The following is a 22,313-nucleotide window of genomic DNA, read 5'->3' as shown; positions in this document are numbered from 1 at the left end:
TTCACTCACCTGTGGAGTACCAGAAAAAAGAAAAGGAGTGATAGAAAAGGACAGTAGCAGCCGCACCGAACCCAAGAATGGACTCACACTTACCAAAGGGAATGGGACTGAGGAGGATGGCTTAGGAGGGAAGGGAGAGAGGGAAAATGGGGCATTATGAGTGGCACACAGGGTGTGGCCCGGCGGCAAGCTTAGGTAGGTCCGTATAACATAGCGATGATCAGCAGCACTTCTACAGCATATTCCTGGGCTGTTGGACAGCGACTCTTACGGGCTACGTGCTGGGGACTTGACAGTGGGGGTAGTCTTAGGAACCATAATGTTGTTCATGTAACTTTGAAGTAGTGACAACAAAATGAAAAGGAACACACAGTACCTTGGCTCTGGATTCCATTTAGCCTGATGCTGTCAAGTTGGTCAGTGTCCACCTCACCCGAATCACACCTGCTCCTCTCAGCATACACATTATGTCTCTAGGACAGAGGCACCACTGTGACATCGTGGAATCTCCAGGCAACAGTGCTGCGCTTACAAACTCCACCCACGGGGGGGGGGGCAGTGCCCAGCCTTGCGGAGCTGCATCATCTTAGCAAACATTAGAGTTACTTACCTACATACATACACATATATATATATAGATATAAATATCTATCTATATATATATATGTATAATGATATCACTCATCATTACAGTATCAGAACAAACAAAAAACTGAAGAAGGAAACAGCAGCAGTCTCAGAAAACCCAAGAATGGACTAAAAGTTAACAGAGGGAAAGAGACTGAGGTGTATGGGTGGGAATGGAGGGATTAGGGAGGGGCGAAGTAAGGACACATTAGAAGAAGAATATATAATGTGGGAGGGGTGTCACAGACAGGGCGGAAAAACACAGAAAAGACAAGTAGGGATTCTACAGTATCTTACAATGCTCATGGACAGTGACTGCAATGGGGTATCTGGGGGCACGTGCGTGATGGGGGGAGTCTAGTAAACATAATGGAACTCATCTAATTGTGCATTAATGACAGAAACATCCATGGATAGATAGGTAGACAGATAATGAATGAATGAATGAATGAAAGAATGAATGAATGGATGCATGGATGGATGAATACATACATACACACATACATACATACAAACATACATACATAAGGAATGCAGCAACCCAGTTCTAGAAAGACATCTGCACCCCTAAATTTATGGCAGCACTATTCACAATAACCAGTCTACAATTACATAAGGAACATTAAGGTTACTAGACTGCCCAGATCATCAAGTCGCCCCCCAGACCCCATTACACTCACTGTTCACCAGCATAGTAAGAATCACTGCTTGAATTCTCTGAACTATACTGCCTTCCCTATAGAATTCCCCCCCCACATTATGTGAGCTAATCGTAATGCCCCCTTACCAGCCTGCAACCATCCTTCACAACCAGCCTTCTCAGTCCCTTAACCATTCCTACGTTGGTGATGGGGGCAGTGTAATAAACATGATGTGATCCACATAATTGTAGATTCATGATAAAAAAATAAATGAATAAACAGATGAATGAATGAATGAGACATTGCCGCCCCCAGTTTAAAAGCGACACGTGCATCCCTATGATTACCACAGCACTGTTCTCAATAGCCAAGCTCAGTGTCCATCAGTAGATGAACAATGGAATATTATTCAGTCATAGGAAAACAAATCACACCATTTGCAGAAACACGGATGGTGTGAGAGGGCATCATACTCAGTGTAATAAGGCAGGCAGGTGGAGAAACACAAGGATCAAATGATATCACTCGCCTGTGCAGGAGGGGAACCAAGAGACATCCGAAGAAGAAAAACGGCACCACAAGAGTGGACTCACAGTTACCAAACGGAAAGGGATGGACGTGGACAGGTGGGAACGGAGGAAAATGTCAGGCGGAGCGGGGGCGAATGTGCACATTACCTTTGGCATGCATAAAGCAGAAGGGGGGCACGGGGAGGGACGTACGACACAGAGAAGACAACAAGGGATTCTACAGCATCTTAACATGCTCATGGACAGTGACTGCAATGAGGTATGTGGGGGCATCTCATTGTGGGGGGCAGTTTACTAAACTACATGAGACTCACGTAGATGAAGACTAATGATAAATAAATAAATAAATAACAGATATACCAGTGAGTAATGAACTAACTAAATATATTCATACATCCGGACATACAGAAATAAACACTAGAATACAGCAGCCCAGTTTAAAAAAGACCTGTGCACCCGTATAATTATCACAGCACTGTCCACAACAACAGACAAGGTAGGTGTCTATCAGAGGATGAAAAGTGGAATATTATTCTGCCATATGCAGAAACCAATCCTACCATGTGCAACAACATGGAGGGAGGTAGAGGGTATCATGCTCAGCGAAATAAGCCACGCAGAGAAAGACAAGTGTCAACTGATTTCACTCACCTGTGGAGTACCAGAAAAAAGAAAAGGAGTGATAGAAAAGGACAGTAGCAGCCGCACCGAACCCAAGAATGGACTCACACTTACCAAAGGGAATGGGACTGAGGAGGATGGCTTAGGAGGGAAGGGAGAGAGGGAAAATGGGGCATTATGAGTGGCACACAGGGTGTGGCCCGGCGGCAAGCTTAGGTAGGTCCGTATAACATAGCGATGATCAGCAGCACTTCTACAGCATATTCCTGGGCTGTTGGACAGCGACTCTTACGGGCTACGTGCTGGGGACTTGACAGTGGGGGTAGTCTTAGGAACCATAATGTTGTTCATGTAACTTTGAAGTAGTGACAACAAAATGAAAAGGAACACACAGTACCTTGGCTCTGGATTCCATTTAGCCTGATGCTGTCAAGTTGGTCAGTGTCCACCTCACCCGAATCACACCTGCTCCTCTCAGCATACACATTATGTCTCTAGGACAGAGGCACCACTGTGACATCGTGGAATCTCCAGGCAACAGTGCTGCGCTTACAAACTCCACCCACGGGGGGGGGGGGGCAGTGCCCAGCCTTGCGGAGCTGCATCATCTTAGCAAACATTAGAGTTACTTACCTACATACATACACATATATATATATAGATATAAATATCTATATATATATATATATGTATAATGATATCACTCATCATTACAGTATCAGAACAAACAAAAAACTGAAGAAGGAAACAGCAGCAGTCTCAGAAAACCCAAGAATGGACTAAAAGTTAACAGAGGGAAAGAGACTGAGGTGTATGGGTGGGAATGGAGGGATTAGGGAGGGGCGAAGTAAGGACACATTAGAAGAAGAATATATAATGTGGGAGGGGTGTCACAGACAGGGCGGAAAAACACAGAAAAGACAAGTAGGGATTCTACAGTATCTTACAATGCTCATGGACAGTGACTGCAATGGGGTATCTGGGGGCACGTGCGTGATGGGGGGAGTCTAGTAAACATAATGGAACTCATCTAATTGTGCATTAATGACAGAAACATCCATGGATAGATAGGTAGACAGATAATGAATGAATGAATGAATGAAAGAATGAATGAATGGATGCATGGATGGATGAATACATACATACACACATACATACATACAAACATACATACATAAGGAATGCAGCAACCCAGTTCTAGAAAGACATCTGCACCCCTAAATTTATGGCAGCACTATTCACAATAACCAGTCTACAATTACATAAGGAACATTAAGGTTACTAGACTGCCCAGATCATCAAGTCGCCCCCCAGACCCCATTACACTCACTGTTCACCAGCATAGTAAGAATCACTGCTTGAATTCTCTGAACTATACTGCCTTCCCTATAGAATTCCCCCCCCACATTATGTGAGCTAATCGTAATGCCCCCTTACCAGCCTGCAACCATCCTTCACAACCAGCCTTCTCAGTCCCTTAACCATTCCTACGTTGGTGATGGGGGGAGTGTAATAAACATGATGTGATCCACATAATTGTAGATTCATGATAAAAAAATAAATGAATAAACAGATGAATGAATGAATGAGACATTGCCGCCCCCAGTTTAAAAGCGACACGTGCATCCCTATGATTACCACAGCACTGTTCTCAATAGCCAAGCTCAGTGTCCATCAGTAGATGAACAATGGAATATTATTCAGTCATAGGAAAACAAATCACACCATTTGCAGAAACACGGATGGTGTGAGAGGGCATCATACTCAGTGTAATAAGGCAGGCAGGTGGAGAAACACAAGGATCAAATGATATCACTCGCCTGTGCAGGAGGGGAACCAAGAGACATCCGAAGAAGAAAAACGGCACCACAAGAGTGGACTCACAGTTACCAAACGGAAAGGGATGGACGTGGACAGGTGGGAACGGAGGAAAATGTCAGGCGGAGCGGGGGCGAATGTGCACATTACCTTTGGCATGCATAAAGCAGAAGGGGGGCACGGGGAGGGACGTACGACACAGAGAAGACAACAAGGGATTCTACAGCATCTTAACATGCTCATGGACAGTGACTGCAATGAGGTATGTGGGGGCATCTCATTGTGGGGGGCAGTTTACTAAACTACATGAGACTCACGTAGATGAAGACTAATGATAAATAAATAAATAAATAACAGATATACCAGTGAGTAATGAACTAACTAAATATATTCATACATCCGGACATACAGAAATAAACACTAGAATACAGCAGCCCAGTTTAAAAAAGACCTGTGCACCCGTATAATTATCACAGCACTGTCCACAACAACAGACAAGGTAGGTGTCTATCAGAGGATGAAAAGTGGAATATTATTCTGCCATATGCAGAAACCAATCCTACCATGTGCAACAACATGGAGGGAGGTAGAGGGTATCATGCTCAGCGAAATAAGCCACGCAGAGAAAGACAAGTGTCAACTGATTTCACTCACCTGTGGAGTACCAGAAAAAAGAAAAGGAGTGATAGAAAAGGACAGTAGCAGCCGCACCGAACCCAAGAATGGACTCACACTTACCAAAGGGAATGGGACTGAGGAGGATGGCTTAGGAGGGAAGGGAGAGAGGGAAAATGGGGCATTATGAGTGGCACACAGGGTGTGGCCCGGCGGCAAGCTTAGGTAGGTCCGTATAACATAGCGATGATCAGCAGCACTTCTACAGCATATTCCTGGGCTGTTGGACAGCGACTCTTACGGGCTACGTGCTGGGGACTTGACAGTGGGGGTAGTCTTAGGAACCATAATGTTGTTCATGTAACTTTGAAGTAGTGACAACAAAATGAAAAGGAACACACAGTACCTTGGCTCTGGATTCCATTTAGCCTGATGCTGTCAAGTTGGTCAGTGTCCACCTCACCCGAATCACACCTGCTCCTCTCAGCATACACATTATGTCTCTAGGACAGAGGCACCACTGTGACATCGTGGAATCTCCAGGCAACAGTGCTGCGCTTACAAACTCCACCCACGGGGGGGGGGGGCAGTGCCCAGCCTTGCGGAGCTGCATCATCTTAGCAAACATTAGAGTTACTTACCTACATACATACACATATATATATATAGATATAAATATCTATCTATATATATATATATGTATAATGATATCACTCATCATTACAGTATCAGAACAAACAAAAAACTGAAGAAGGAAACAGCAGCAGTCTCAGAAAACCCAAGAATGGACTAAAAGTTAACAGAGGGAAAGAGACTGAGGTGTATGGGTGGGAATGGAGGGATTAGGGAGGGGCGAAGTAAGGACACATTAGAAGAAGAATATATAATGTGGGAGGGGTGTCACAGACAGGGCGGAAAAACACAGAAAAGACAAGTAGGGATTCTACAGTATCTTACAATGCTCATGGACAGTGACTGCAATGGGGTATCTGGGGGCACGTGCGTGATGGGGGGAGTCTAGTAAACATAATGGAACTCATCTAATTGTGCATTAATGACAGAAACATCCATGGATAGATAGGTAGACAGATAATGAATGAATGAATGAATGAAAGAATGAATGAATGGATGCATGGATGGATGAATACATACATACACACATACATACATACAAACATACATACATAAGGAATGCAGCAACCCAGTTCTAGAAAGACATCTGCACCCCTAAATTTATGGCAGCACTATTCACAATAACCAGTCTACAATTACATAAGGAACATTAAGGTTACTAGACTGCCCAGATCATCAAGTCGCCCCCCAGACCCCATTACACTCACTGTTCACCAGCATAGTAAGAATCACTGCTTGAATTCTCTGAACTATACTGCCTTCCCTATAGAATTCCCCCCCCACATTATGTGAGCTAATCGTAATGCCCCCTTACCAGCCTGCAACCATCCTTCACAACCAGCCTTCTCAGTCCCTTAACCATTCCTACGTTGGTGATGGGGGCAGTGTAATAAACATGATGTGATCCACATAATTGTAGATTCATGATAAAAAAATAAATGAATAAACAGATGAATGAATGAATGAGACATTGCCGCCCCCAGTTTAAAAGCGACACGTGCATCCCTATGATTACCACAGCACTGTTCTCAATAGCCAAGCTCAGTGTCCATCAGTAGATGAACAATGGAATATTATTCAGTCATAGGAAAACAAATCACACCATTTGCAGAAACACGGATGGTGTGAGAGGGCATCATACTCAGTGTAATAAGGCAGGCAGGTGGAGAAACACAAGGATCAAATGATATCACTCGCCTGTGCAGGAGGGGAACCAAGAGACATCCGAAGAAGAAAAACGGCACCACAAGAGTGGACTCACAGTTACCAAACGGAAAGGGATGGACGTGGACAGGTGGGAACGGAGGAAAATGTCAGGCGGAGCGGGGGCGAATGTGCACATTACCTTTGGCATGCATAAAGCAGAAGGGGGGCACGGGGAGGGACGTACGACACAGAGAAGACAACAAGGGATTCTACAGCATCTTAACATGCTCATGGACAGTGACTGCAATGAGGTATGTGGGGGCATCTCATTGTGGGGGGCAGTTTACTAAACTACATGAGACTCACGTAGATGAAGACTAATGATAAATAAATAAATAAATAACAGATATACCAGTGAGTAATGAACTAACTAAATATATTCATACATCCGGACATACAGAAATAAACACTAGAATACAGCAGCCCAGTTTAAAAAAGACCTGTGCACCCGTATAATTATCACAGCACTGTCCACAACAACAGACAAGGTAGGTGTCTATCAGAGGATGAAAAGTGGAATATTATTCTGCCATATGCAGAAACCAATCCTACCATGTGCAACAACATGGAGGGAGGTAGAGGGTATCATGCTCAGCGAAATAAGCCACGCAGAGAAAGACAAGTGTCAACTGATTTCACTCACCTGTGGAGTACCAGAAAAAAGAAAAGGAGTGATAGAAAAGGACAGTAGCAGCCGCACCGAACCCAAGAATGGACTCACACTTACCAAAGGGAATGGGACTGAGGAGGATGGCTTAGGAGGGAAGGGAGAGAGGGAAAATGGGGCATTATGAGTGGCACACAGGGTGTGGCCCGGCGGCAAGCTTAGGTAGGTCCGTATAACATAGCGATGATCAGCAGCACTTCTACAGCATATTCCTGGGCTGTTGGACAGCGACTCTTACGGGCTACGTGCTGGGGACTTGACAGTGGGGGTAGTCTTAGGAACCATAATGTTGTTCATGTAACTTTGAAGTAGTGACAACAAAATGAAAAGGAACACACAGTACCTTGGCTCTGGATTCCATTTAGCCTGATGCTGTCAAGTTGGTCAGTGTCCACCTCACCCGAATCACACCTGCTCCTCTCAGCATACACATTATGTCTCTAGGACAGAGGCACCACTGTGACATCGTGGAATCTCCAGGCAACAGTGCTGCGCTTACAAACTCCACCCACGGGGGGGGGGGGCAGTGCCCAGCCTTGCGGAGCTGCATCATCTTAGCAAACATTAGAGTTACTTACCTACATACATACACATATATATATATAGATATAAATATCTATATATATATATATATATGTATAATGATATCACTCATCATTACAGTATCAGAACAAACAAAAAACTGAAGAAGGAAACAGCAGCAGTCTCAGAAAACCCAAGAATGGACTAAAAGTTAACAGAGGGAAAGAGACTGAGGTGTATGGGTGGGAATGGAGGGATTAGGGAGGGGCGAAGTAAGGACACATTAGAAGAAGAATATATAATGTGGGAGGGGTGTCACAGACAGGGCGGAAAAACACAGAAAAGACAAGTAGGGATTCTACAGTATCTTACAATGCTCATGGACAGTGACTGCAATGGGGTATCTGGGGGCACGTGCGTGATGGGGGGAGTCTAGTAAACATAATGGAACTCATCTAATTGTGCATTAATGACAGAAACATCCATGGATAGATAGGTAGACAGATAATGAATGAATGAATGAATGAAAGAATGAATGAATGGATGCATGGATGGATGAATACATACATACACACATACATACATACAAACATACATACATAAGGAATGCAGCAACCCAGTTCTAGAAAGACATCTGCACCCCTAAATTTATGGCAGCACTATTCACAATAACCAGTCTACAATTACATAAGGAACATTAAGGTTACTAGACTGCCCAGATCATCAAGTCGCCCCCCAGACCCCATTACACTCACTGTTCACCAGCATAGTAAGAATCACTGCTTGAATTCTCTGAACTATACTGCCTTCCCTATAGAATTCCCCCCCCACATTATGTGAGCTAATCGTAATGCCCCCTTACCAGCCTGCAACCATCCTTCACAACCAGCCTTCTCAGTCCCTTAACCATTCCTACGTTGGTGATGGGGGGAGTGTAATAAACATGATGTGATCCACATAATTGTAGATTCATGATAAAAAAATAAATGAATAAACAGATGAATGAATGAATGAGACATTGCCGCCCCCAGTTTAAAAGCGACACGTGCATCCCTATGATTACCACAGCACTGTTCTCAATAGCCAAGCTCAGTGTCCATCAGTAGATGAACAATGGAATATTATTCAGTCATAGGAAAACAAATCACACCATTTGCAGAAACACGGATGGTGTGAGAGGGCATCATACTCAGTGTAATAAGGCAGGCAGGTGGAGAAACACAAGGATCAAATGATATCACTCGCCTGTGCAGGAGGGGAACCAAGAGACATCCGAAGAAGAAAAACGGCACCACAAGAGTGGACTCACAGTTACCAAACGGAAAGGGATGGACGTGGACAGGTGGGAACGGAGGAAAATGTCAGGCGGAGCGGGGGCGAATGTGCACATTACCTTTGGCATGCATAAAGCAGAAGGGGGGCACGGGGAGGGACGTACGACACAGAGAAGACAACAAGGGATTCTACAGCATCTTAACATGCTCATGGACAGTGACTGCAATGAGGTATGTGGGGGCATCTCATTGTGGGGGGCAGTTTACTAAACTACATGAGACTCACGTAGATGAAGACTAATGATAAATAAATAAATAAATAACAGATATACCAGTGAGTAATGAACTAACTAAATATATTCATACATCCGGACATACAGAAATAAACACTAGAATACAGCAGCCCAGTTTAAAAAAGACCTGTGCACCCGTATAATTATCACAGCACTGTCCACAACAACAGACAAGGTAAGTGTCTATCAGAGGATGAAAAGTGGAATATTATTCTGCCATATGCAGAAACCAATCCTACCATGTGCAACAACATGGAGGGAGGTAGAGGGTATCATGCTCAGCGAAATAAGCCACGCAGAGAAAGACAAGTGTCAACTGATTTCACTCACCTGTGGAGTACCAGAAAAAAGAAAAGGAGTGATAGAAAAGGACAGTAGCAGCCGCACCGAACCCAAGAATGGACTCACACTTACCAAAGGGAATGGGACTGAGGAGGATGGCTTAGGAGGGAAGGGAGAGAGGGAAAATGGGGCATTATGAGTGGCACACAGGGTGTGGCCCGGCGGCAAGCTTAGGTAGGTCCGTATAACATAGCGATGATCAGCAGCACTTCTACAGCATATTCCTGGGCTGTTGGACAGCGACTCTTACGGGCTACGTGCTGGGGACTTGACAGTGGGGGTAGTCTTAGGAACCATAATGTTGTTCATGTAACTTTGAAGTAGTGACAACAAAATGAAAAGGAACACACAGTACCTTGGCTCTGGATTCCATTTAGCCTGATGCTGTCAAGTTGGTCAGTGTCCACCTCACCCGAATCACACCTGCTCCTCTCAGCATACACATTATGTCTCTAGGACAGAGGCACCACTGTGACATCGTGGAATCTCCAGGCAACAGTGCTGCGCTTACAAACTCCACCCACGGGGGGGGGGGGCAGTGCCCAGCCTTGCGGAGCTGCATCATCTTAGCAAACATTAGAGTTACTTACCTACATACATACACATATATATATATAGATATAAATATCTATATATATATATATATGTATAATGATATCACTCATCATTACAGTATCAGAACAAACAAAAAACTGAAGAAGGAAACAGCAGCAGTCTCAGAAAACCCAAGAATGGACTAAAAGTTAACAGAGGGAAAGAGACTGAGGTGTATGGGTGGGAATGGAGGGATTAGGGAGGGGCGAAGTAAGGACACATTAGAAGAAGAATATATAATGTGGGAGGGGTGTCACAGACAGGGCGGAAAAACACAGAAAAGACAAGTAGGGATTCTACAGTATCTTACAATGCTCATGGACAGTGACTGCAATGGGGTATCTGGGGGCACGTGCGTGATGGGGGGAGTCTAGTAAACATAATGGAACTCATCTAATTGTGCATTAATGACAGAAACATCCATGGATAGATAGGTAGACAGATAATGAATGAATGAATGAATGAAAGAATGAATGAATGGATGCATGGATGGATGAATACATACATACACACATACATACATACAAACATACATACATAAGGAATGCAGCAACCCAGTTCTAGAAAGACATCTGCACCCCTAAATTTATGGCAGCACTATTCACAATAACCAGTCTACAATTACATAAGGAACATTAAGGTTACTAGACTGCCCAGATCATCAAGTCGCCCCCCAGACCCCATTACACTCACTGTTCACCAGCATAGTAAGAATCACTGCTTGAATTCTCTGAACTATACTGCCTTCCCTATAGAATTCCCCCCCCACATTATGTGAGCTAATCGTAATGCCCCCTTACCAGCCTGCAACCATCCTTCACAACCAGCCTTCTCAGTCCCTTAACCATTCCTACGTTGGTGATGGGGGGAGTGTAATAAACATGATGTGATCCACATAATTGTAGATTCATGATAAAAAAATAAATGAATAAACAGATGAATGAATGAATGAGACATTGCCGCCCCCAGTTTAAAAGCGACACGTGCATCCCTATGATTACCACAGCACTGTTCTCAATAGCCAAGCTCAGTGTCCATCAGTAGATGAACAATGGAATATTATTCAGTCATAGGAAAACAAATCACACCATTTGCAGAAACACGGATGGTGTGAGAGGGCATCATACTCAGTGTAATAAGGCAGGCAGGTGGAGAAACACAAGGATCAAATGATATCACTCGCCTGTGCAGGAGGGGAACCAAGAGACATCCGAAGAAGAAAAACGGCACCACAAGAGTGGACTCACAGTTACCAAACGGAAAGGGATGGACGTGGACAGGTGGGAACGGAGGAAAATGTCAGGCGGAGCGGGGGCGAATGTGCACATTACCTTTGGCATGCATAAAGCAGAAGGGGGGCACGGGGAGGGACGTACGACACAGAGAAGACAACAAGGGATTCTACAGCATCTTAACATGCTCATGGACAGTGACTGCAATGAGGTATGTGGGGGCATCTCATTGTGGGGGGCAGTTTACTAAACTACATGAGACTCACGTAGATGAAGACTAATGATAAATAAATAAATAAATAACAGATATACCAGTGAGTAATGAACTAACTAAATATATTCATACATCCGGACATACAGAAATAAACACTAGAATACAGCAGCCCAGTTTAAAAAAGACCTGTGCACCCGTATAATTATCACAGCACTGTCCACAACAACAGACAAGGTAAGTGTCTATCAGAGGATGAAAAGTGGAATATTATTCTGCCATATGCAGAAACCAATCCTACCATGTGCAACAACATGGAGGGAGGTAGAGGGTATCATGCTCAGCGAAATAAGCCACGCAGAGAAAGACAAGTGTCAACTGATTTCACTCACCTGTGGAGTACCAGAAAAAAGAAAAGGAGTGATAGAAAAGGACAGTAGCAGCCGCACCGAACCCAAGAATGGACTCACACTTACCAAAGGGAATGGGACTGAGGAGGATGGCTTAGGAGGGAAGGGAGAGAGGGAAAATGGGGCATTATGAGTGGCACACAGGGTGTGGCCCGGCGGCAAGCTTAGGTAGGTCCGTATAACATAGCGATGATCAGCAGCACTTCTACAGCATATTCCTGGGCTGTTGGACAGCGACTCTTACGGGCTACGTGCTGGGGACTTGACAGTGGGGGTAGTCTTAGGAACCATAATGTTGTTCATGTAACTTTGAAGTAGTGACAACAAAATGAAAAGGAACACACAGTACCTTGGCTCTGGATTCCATTTAGCCTGATGCTGTCAAGTTGGTCAGTGTCCACCTCACCCGAATCACACCTGCTCCTCTCAGCATACACATTATGTCTCTAGGACAGAGGCACCACTGTGACATCGTGGAATCTCCAGGCAACAGTGCTGCGCTTACAAACTCCACCCACGGGGGGGGGGGGCAGTGCCCAGCCTTGCGGAGCTGCATCATCTTAGCAAACATTAGAGTTACTTACCTACATACATACACATATATATATATAGATATAAATATCTATATATATATATATATGTATAATGATATCACTCATCATTACAGTATCAGAACAAACAAAAAACTGAAGAAGGAAACAGCAGCAGTCTCAGAAAACCCAAGAATGGACTAAAAGTTAACAGAGGGAAAGAGACTGAGGTGTATGGGTGGGAATGGAGGGATTAGGGAGGGGCGAAGTAAGGACACATTAGAAGAAGAATATATAATGTGGGAGGGGTGTCACAGACAGGGCGGAAAAACACAGAAAAGACAAGTAGGGATTCTACAGTATCTTACAATGCTCATGGACAGTGACTGCAATGGGGTATCTGGGGGCACGTGCGTGATGGGGGGAGTCTAGTAAACATAATGGAACTCATCTAATTGTGCATTAATGACAGAAACATCCATGGATAGATAGGTAGACAGATAATGAATGAATGAATGAATGAAAGAATGAATGAATGGATGCATGGATGGATGAATACATACATACACACATACATACATACAAACATACATACATAAGGAATGCAGCAACCCAGTTCTAGAAAGACATCTGCACCCCTAAATTTATGGCAGCACTATTCACAATAACCAGTCTACAATTACATAAGGAACATTAAGGTTACTAGACTGCCCAGATCATCAAGTCGCCCCCCAGACCCCATTACACTCACTGTTCACCAGCATAGTAAGAATCACTGCTTGAATTCTCTGAACTATACTGCCTTCCCTATAGAATTCCCCCCCCACATTATGTGAGCTAATCGTAATGCCCCCTTACCAGCCTGCAACCATCCTTCACAACCAGCCTTCTCAGTCCCTTAACCATTCCTACGTTGGTGATGGGGGGAGTGTAATAAACATGATGTGATCCACATAATTGTAGATTCATGATAAAAAAATAAATGAATAAACAGATGAATGAATGAATGAGACATTGCCGCCCCCAGTTTAAAAGCGACACGTGCATCCCTATGATTACCACAGCACTGTTCTCAATAGCCAAGCTCAGTGTCCATCAGTAGATGAACAATGGAATATTATTCAGTCATAGGAAAACAAATCACACCATTTGCAGAAACACGGATGGTGTGAGAGGGCATCATACTCAGTGTAATAAGGCAGGCAGGTGGAGAAACACAAGGATCAAATGATATCACTCGCCTGTGCAGGAGGGGAACCAAGAGACATCCGAAGAAGAAAAACGGCACCACAAGAGTGGACTCACAGTTACCAAACGGAAAGGGATGGACGTGGACAGGTGGGAACGGAGGAAAATGTCAGGCGGAGCGGGGGCGAATGTGCACATTACCTTTGGCATGCATAAAGCAGAAGGGGGGCACGGGGAGGGACGTACGACACAGAGAAGACAACAAGGGATTCTACAGCATCTTAACATGCTCATGGACAGTGACTGCAATGAGGTATGTGGGGGCATCTCATTGTGGGGGGCAGTTTACTAAACTACATGAGACTCACGTAGATGAAGACTAATGATAAATAAATAAATAAATAACAGATATACCAGTGAGTAATGAACTAACTAAATATATTCATACATCCGGACATACAGAAATAAACACTAGAATACAGCAGCCCAGTTTAAAAAAGACCTGTGCACCCGTATAATTATCACAGCACTGTCCACAACAACAGACAAGGTAGGTGTCTATCAGAGGATGAAAAGTGGAATATTATTCTGCCATATGCAGAAACCAATCCTACCATGTGCAACAACATGGAGGGAGGTAGAGGGTATCATGCTCAGCGAAATAAGCCACGCAGAGAAAGACAAGTGTCAACTGATTTCACTCACCTGTGGAGTACCAGAAAAAAGAAAAGGAGTGATAGAAAAGGACAGTAGCAGCCGCACCGAACCCAAGAATGGACTCACACTTACCAAAGGGAATGGGACTGAGGAGGATGGCTTAGGAGGGAAGGGAGAGAGGGAAAATGGGGCATTATGAGTGGCACACAGGGTGTGGCCCGGCGGCAAGCTTAGGTAGGTCCGTATAACATAGCGATGATCAGCAGCACTTCTACAGCATATTCCTGGGCTGTTGGACAGCGACTCTTACGGGCTACGTGCTGGGGACTTGACAGTGGGGGTAGTCTTAGGAACCATAATGTTGTTCATGTAACTTTGAAGTAGTGACAACAAAATGAAAAGGAACACACAGTACCTTGGCTCTGGATTCCATTTAGCCTGATGCTGTCAAGTTGGTCAGTGTCCACCTCACCCGAATCACACCTGCTCCTCTCAGCATACACATTATGTCTCTAGGACAGAGGCACCACTGTGACATCGTGGAATCTCCAGGCAACAGTGCTGCGCTTACAAACTCCCCCCACGGGGGGGGGCAGTGCCCAGCCTTGCGGAGCTGCATCATCTTAGCAAACATTAGAGTTACTTACCTACATACATACACATATATATATATAGATATAAATATCTATATATATATATATATGTATAATGATATCACTCATCATTACAGTATCAGAACAAACAAAAAACTGAAGAAGGAAACAGCAGCAGTCTCAGAAAACCCAAGAATGGACTAAAAGTTAACAGAGGGAAAGAGACTGAGGTGTATGGGTGGGAATGGAGGGATTAGGGAGGGGCGAAGTAAGGACACATTAGAAGAAGAATATATAATGTGGGAGGGGTGTCACAGACAGGGCGGAAAAACACAGAAAAGACAAGTAGGGATTCTACAGTATCTTACAATGCTCATGGACAGTGACTGCAATGGGGTATCTGGGGGCACGTGCGTGATGGGGGGAGTCTAGTAAACATAATGGAACTCATCTAATTGTGCATTAATGACAGAAACATCCATGGATAGATAGGTAGACAGATAATGAATGAATGAATGAATGAAAGAATGAATGAATGGATGCATGGATGGATGAATACATACATACACACATACATACATACAAACATACATACATAAGGAATGCAGCAACCCAGTTCTAGAAAGACATCTGCACCCCTAAATTTATGGCAGCACTATTCACAATAACCAGTCTACAATTACATAAGGAACATTAAGGTTACTAGACTGCCCAGATCATCAAGTCGCCCCCCAGACCCCATTACACTCACTGTTCACCAGCATAGTAAGAATCACTGCTTGAATTCTCTGAACTATACTGCCTTCCCTATAGAATTCCCCCCCCACATTATGTGAGCTAATCGTAATGCCCCCTTACCAGCCTGCAACCATCCTTCACAACCAGCCTTCTCAGTCCCTTAACCATTCCTACGTTGGTGATGGGGGGAGTGTAATAAACATGATGTGATCCACATAATTGTAGATTCATGATAAAAAAATAAATGAATAAACAGATGAATGAATGAATGAGACATTGCCGCCCCCAGTTTAAAAGCGACACGTGCATCCCTATGATTACCACAGCACTGTTCTCAATAGCCAAGCTCAGTGTCCATCAGTAGATGAACAATGGAATATTATTCAGTCATAGGAAAACAAATCACACCATTTGCAGAAACACGGATGGTGTGAGAGGGCATCATACTCAGTGTAATAAGGCAGGCAGGTGGAGAAACACAAGGATCAAATGATATCACTCGCCTGTGCAGGAGGGGAACCAAGAGACATCCGAAGAAGAAAAACGGCACCACAAGAGTGGACTCACAGTTACCAAACGGAAAGGGATGGACGTGGACAGGTGGGAACGGAGGAAAATGTCAGGCGGAGCGGGGGCGAATGTGCACATTACCTTTGGCATGCATAAAGCAGAAGGGGGGCACGGGGAGGGACGTACGACACAGAGAAGACAACAAGGGATTCTACAGCATCTTAACATGCTCATGGACAGTGACTGCAATGAGGTATGTGGGGGCATCTCATTGTGGGGGGCAGTTTACTAAACTACATGAGACTCACGTAGATGAAGACTAATGATAAATAAATAAATAAATAACAGATATACCAGTGAGTAATGAACTAACTAAATATATTCATACATCCGGACATACAGAAATAAACACTAGAATACAGCAGCCCAGTTTAAAAAAGACCTGTGCACCCGTATAATTATCACAGCACTGTCCACAACAACAGACAAGGTAAGTGTCTATCAGAGGATGAAAAGTGGAATATTATTCTGCCATATGCAGAAACCAATCCTACCATGTGCAACAACATGGAGGGAGGTAGAGGGTATCATGCTCAGCGAAATAAGCCACGCAGAGAAAGACAAGTGTCAACTGATTTCACTCACCTGTGGAGTACCAGAAAAAAGAAAAGGAGTGATAGAAAAGGACAGTAGCAGCCGCACCGAACCCAAGAATGGACTCACACTTACCAAAGGGAATGGGACTGAGGAGGATGGCTTAGGAGGGAAGGGAGAGAGGGAAAATGGGGCATTATGAGTGGCACACAGGGTGTGGCCCGGCGGCAAGCTTAGGTAGGTCCGTATAACATAGCGATGATCAGCAGCACTTCTACAGCATATTCCTGGGCTGTTGGACAGCGACTCTTACGGGCTACGTGCTGGGGACTTGACAGTGGGGGTAGTCTTAGGAACCATAATGTTGTTCATGTAACTTTGAAGTAGTGACAACAAAATGAAAAGGAACACACAGTACCTTGGCTCTGGATTCCATTTAGCCTGATGCTGTCAAGTTGGTCAGTGTCCACCTCACCCGAATCACACCTGCTCCTCTCAGCATACACATTATGTCTCTAGGACAGAGGCACCACTGTGACATCGTGGAATCTCCAGGCAACAGTGCTGCGCTTACAAACTCCACCCACGGGGGGGGGGGCAGTGCCCAGCCTTGCGGAGCTGCATCATCTTAGCAAACATTAGAGTTACTTACCTACATACATACACATATATATATATAGATATAAATATCTATCTATATATATATATATGTATAATGATATCACTCATCATTACAGTATCAGAACAAACAAAAAACTGAAGAAGGAAACAGCAGCAGTCTCAGAAAACCCAAGAATGGACTAAAAGTTAACAGAGGGAAAGAGACTGAGGTGTATGGGTGGGAATGGAGGGATTAGGGAGGGGCGAAGTAAGGACACATTAGAAGAAGAATATATAATGTGGGAGGGGTGTCACAGACAGGGCGGAAAAACACAGAAAAGACAAGTAGGGATTCTACAGTATCTTACAATGCTCATGGACAGTGACTGCAATGGGGTATCTGGGGGCACGTGCGTGATGGGGGGAGTCTAGTAAACATAATGGAACTCATCTAATTGTGCATTAATGACAGAAACATCCATGGATAGATAGGTAGACAGATAATGAATGAATGAATGAATGAAAGAATGAATGAATGGATGCATGGATGGATGAATACATACATACACACATACATACATACAAACATACATACATAAGGAATGCAGCAACCCAGTTCTAGAAAGACATCTGCACCCCTAAATTTATGGCAGCACTATTCACAATAACCAGTCTACAATTACATAAGGAACATTAAGGTTACTAGACTGCCCAGATCATCAAGTCGCCCCCCAGACCCCATTACACTCACTGTTCACCAGCATAGTAAGAATCACTGCTTGAATTCTCTGAACTATACTGCCTTCCCTATAGAATTCCCCCCCCACATTATGTGAGCTAATCGTAATGCCCCCTTACCAGCCTGCAACCATCCTTCACAACCAGCCTTCTCAGTCCCTTAACCATTCCTACGTTGGTGATGGGGGGAGTGTAATAAACATGATGTGATCCACATAATTGTAGATTCATGATAAAAAAATAAATGAATAAACAGATGAATGAATGAATGAGACATTGCCGCCCCCAGTTTAAAAGCGACACGTGCATCCCTATGATTACCACAGCACTGTTCTCAATAGCCAAGCTCAGTGTCCATCAGTAGATGAACAATGGAATATTATTCAGTCATAGGAAAACAAATCACACCATTTGCAGAAACACGGATGGTGTGAGAGGGCATCATACTCAGTGTAATAAGGCAGGCAGGTGGAGAAACACAAGGATCAAATGATATCACTCGCCTGTGCAGGAGGGGAACCAAGAGACATCCGAAGAAGAAAAACGGCACCACAAGAGTGGACTCACAGTTACCAAACGGAAAGGGATGGACGTGGACAGGTGGGAACGGAGGAAAATGTCAGGCGGAGCGGGGGCGAATGTGCACATTACCTTTGGCATGCATAAAGCAGAAGGGGGGCACGGGGAGGGACGTACGACACAGAGAAGACAACAAGGGATTCTACAGCATCTTAACATGCTCATGGACAGTGACTGCAATGAGGTATGTGGGGGCATCTCATTGTGGGGGGCAGTTTACTAAACTACATGAGACTCACGTAGATGAAGACTAATGATAAATAAATAAATAAATAACAGATATACCAGTGAGTAATGAACTAACTAAATATATTCATACATCCGGACATACAGAAATAAACACTAGAATACAGCAGCCCAGTTTAAAAAAGACCTGTGCACCCGTATAATTATCACAGCACTGTCCACAACAACAGACAAGGTAAGTGTCTATCAGAGGATGAAAAGTGGAATATTATTCTGCCATATGCAGAAACCAATCCTACCATGTGCAACAACATGGAGGGAGGTAGAGGGTATCATGCTCAGCGAAATAAGCCACGCAGAGAAAGACAAGTGTCAACTGATTTCACTCACCTGTGGAGTACCAGAAAAAAGAAAAGGAGTGATAGAAAAGGACAGTAGCAGCCGCACCGAACCCAAGAATGGACTCACACTTACCAAAGGGAATGGGACTGAGGAGGATGGCTTAGGAGGGAAGGGAGAGAGGGAAAATGGGGCATTATGAGTGGCACACAGGGTGTGGCCCGGCGGCAAGCTTAGGTAGGTCCGTATAACATAGCGATGATCAGCAGCACTTCTACAGCATATTCCTGGGCTGTTGGACAGCGACTCTTACGGGCTACGTGCTGGGGACTTGACAGTGGGGGTAGTCTTAGGAACCATAATGTTGTTCATGTAACTTTGAAGTAGTGACAACAAAATGAAAAGGAACACACAGTACCTTGGCTCTGGATTCCATTTAGCCTGATGCTGTCAAGTTGGTCAGTGTCCACCTCACCCGAATCACACCTGCTCCTCTCAGCATACACATTATGTCTCTAGGACAGAGGCACCACTGTGACATCGTGGAATCTCCAGGCAACAGTGCTGCGCTTACAAACTCCACCCACGGGGGGGGGGGGGCAGTGCCCAGCCTTGCGGAGCTGCATCATCTTAGCAAACATTAGAGTTACTTACCTACATACATACACATATATATATATATAGATATAAATATCTATATATATATATATATATGTATAATGATATCACTCATCATTACAGTATCAGAACAAACAAAAAACTGAAGAAGGAAACAGCAGCAGTCTCAGAAAACCCAAGAATGGACTAAAAGTTAACAGAGGGAAAGAGACTGAGGTGTATGGGTGGGAATGGAGGGATTAGGGAGGGGCGAAGTAAGGACACATTAGAAGAAGAATATATAATGTGGGAGGGGTGTCACAGACAGGGCGGAAAAACACAGAAAAGACAAGTAGGGATTCTACAGTATCTTACAATGCTCATGGACAGTGACTGCAATGGGGTATCTGGGGGCACGTGCGTGATGGGGGGAGTCTAGTAAACATAATGGAACTCATCTAATTGTGCATTAATGACAGAAACATCCATGGATAGATAGGTAGACAGATAATGAATGAATGAATGAATGAAAGAATGAATGAATGGATGCATGGATGGATGAATACATACATACACACATACATACATACAAACATACATACATAAGGAATGCAGCAACCCAGTTCTAGAAAGACATCTGCACCCCTAAATTTATGGCAGCACTATTCACAATAACCAGTCTACAATTACATAAGGAACATTAAGGTTACTAGACTGCCCAGATCATCAAGTCGCCCCCCAGACCCCATTACACTCACTGTTCACCAGCATAGTAAGAATCACTGCTTGAATTCTCTGAACTATACTGCCTTCCCTATAGAATTCCCCCCCCACATTATGTGAGCTAATCGTAATGCCCCCTTACCAGCCTGCAACCATCCTTCACAACCAGCCTTCTCAGTCCCTTAACCATTCCTACGTTGGTGATGGGGGGAGTGTAATAAACATGATGTGATCCACATAATTGTAGATTCATGATAAAAAAATAAATGAATAAACAGATGAATGAATGAATGAGACATTGCCGCCCCCAGTTTAAAAGCGACACGTGCATCCCTATGATTACCACAGCACTGTTCTCAATAGCCAAGCTCAGTGTCCATCAGTAGATGAACAATGGAATATTATTCAGTCATAGGAAAACAAATCACACCATTTGCAGAAACATGGATGGTGTGAGAGGGCATCATACTCAGTGTAATAAGGCAGGCAGGTGGAGAAACACAAGGATCAAATGATATCACTCGCCTGTGCAGGAGGGGAACCAAGAGACATCCGAAGAAGAAAAACGGCACCACAAGAGTGGACTCACAGTTACCAAACGGAAAGGGATGGACGTGGACAGGTGGGAACGGAGGAAAATGTCAGGCGGAGCGGGGGCGAATGTGCACATTACCTTTGGCATGCATAAAGCAGAAGGGGGGCACGGGGAGGGACGTACGACACAGAGAAGACAACAAGGGATTCTACAGCATCTTAATATGCTCATGGACAGTGACTGCAATGAGGTATGTGGGGGCATCTCATTGTGGGGGGCAGTTTACTAAACTACATGAGACTCACGTAGATGAAGACTAATGATAAATAAATAAATAAATAACAGATATACCAGTGAGTAATGAACTAACTAAATATATTCATACATCCGGACATACAGAAATAAACACTAGAATACAGCAGCCCAGTTTAAAAAAGACCTGTGCACCCGTATAATTATCACAGCACTGTCCACAACAACAGACAAGGTAGGTGTCTATCAGAGGATGAAAAGTGGAATATTATTCTGCCATATGCAGAAACCAATCCTACCATGTGCAACAACATGGAGGGAGGTAGAGGGTATCATGCTCAGCGAAATAAGCCACGCAGAGAAAGACAAGTGTCAACTGATTTCACTCACCTGTGGAGTACCAGAAAAAAGAAAAGGAGTGATAGAAAAGGACAGTAGCAGCCGCACCGAACCCAAGAATGGACTCACACTTACCAAAGGGAATGGGACTGAGGAGGATGGCTTAGGAGGGAAGGGAGAGAGGGAAAATGGGGCATTATGAGTGGCACACAGGGTGTGGCCCGGCGGCAAGCTTAGGTAGGTCCGTATAACATAGCGATGATCAGCAGCACTTCTACAGCATATTCCTGGGCTGTTGGACAGCGACTCTTACGGGCTACGTGCTGGGGACTTGACAGTGGGGGTAGTCTTAGGAACCATAATGTTGTTCATGTAACTT

Source organism: Manis pentadactyla, chromosome 6, assembly GCF_030020395.1.
Source record: "Manis pentadactyla isolate mManPen7 chromosome 6, mManPen7.hap1, whole genome shotgun sequence".
Lineage (NCBI taxonomy): Eukaryota > Metazoa > Chordata > Mammalia > Pholidota > Manidae > Manis > Manis pentadactyla.
This window is presented reverse-complemented; position numbering follows the sequence as displayed.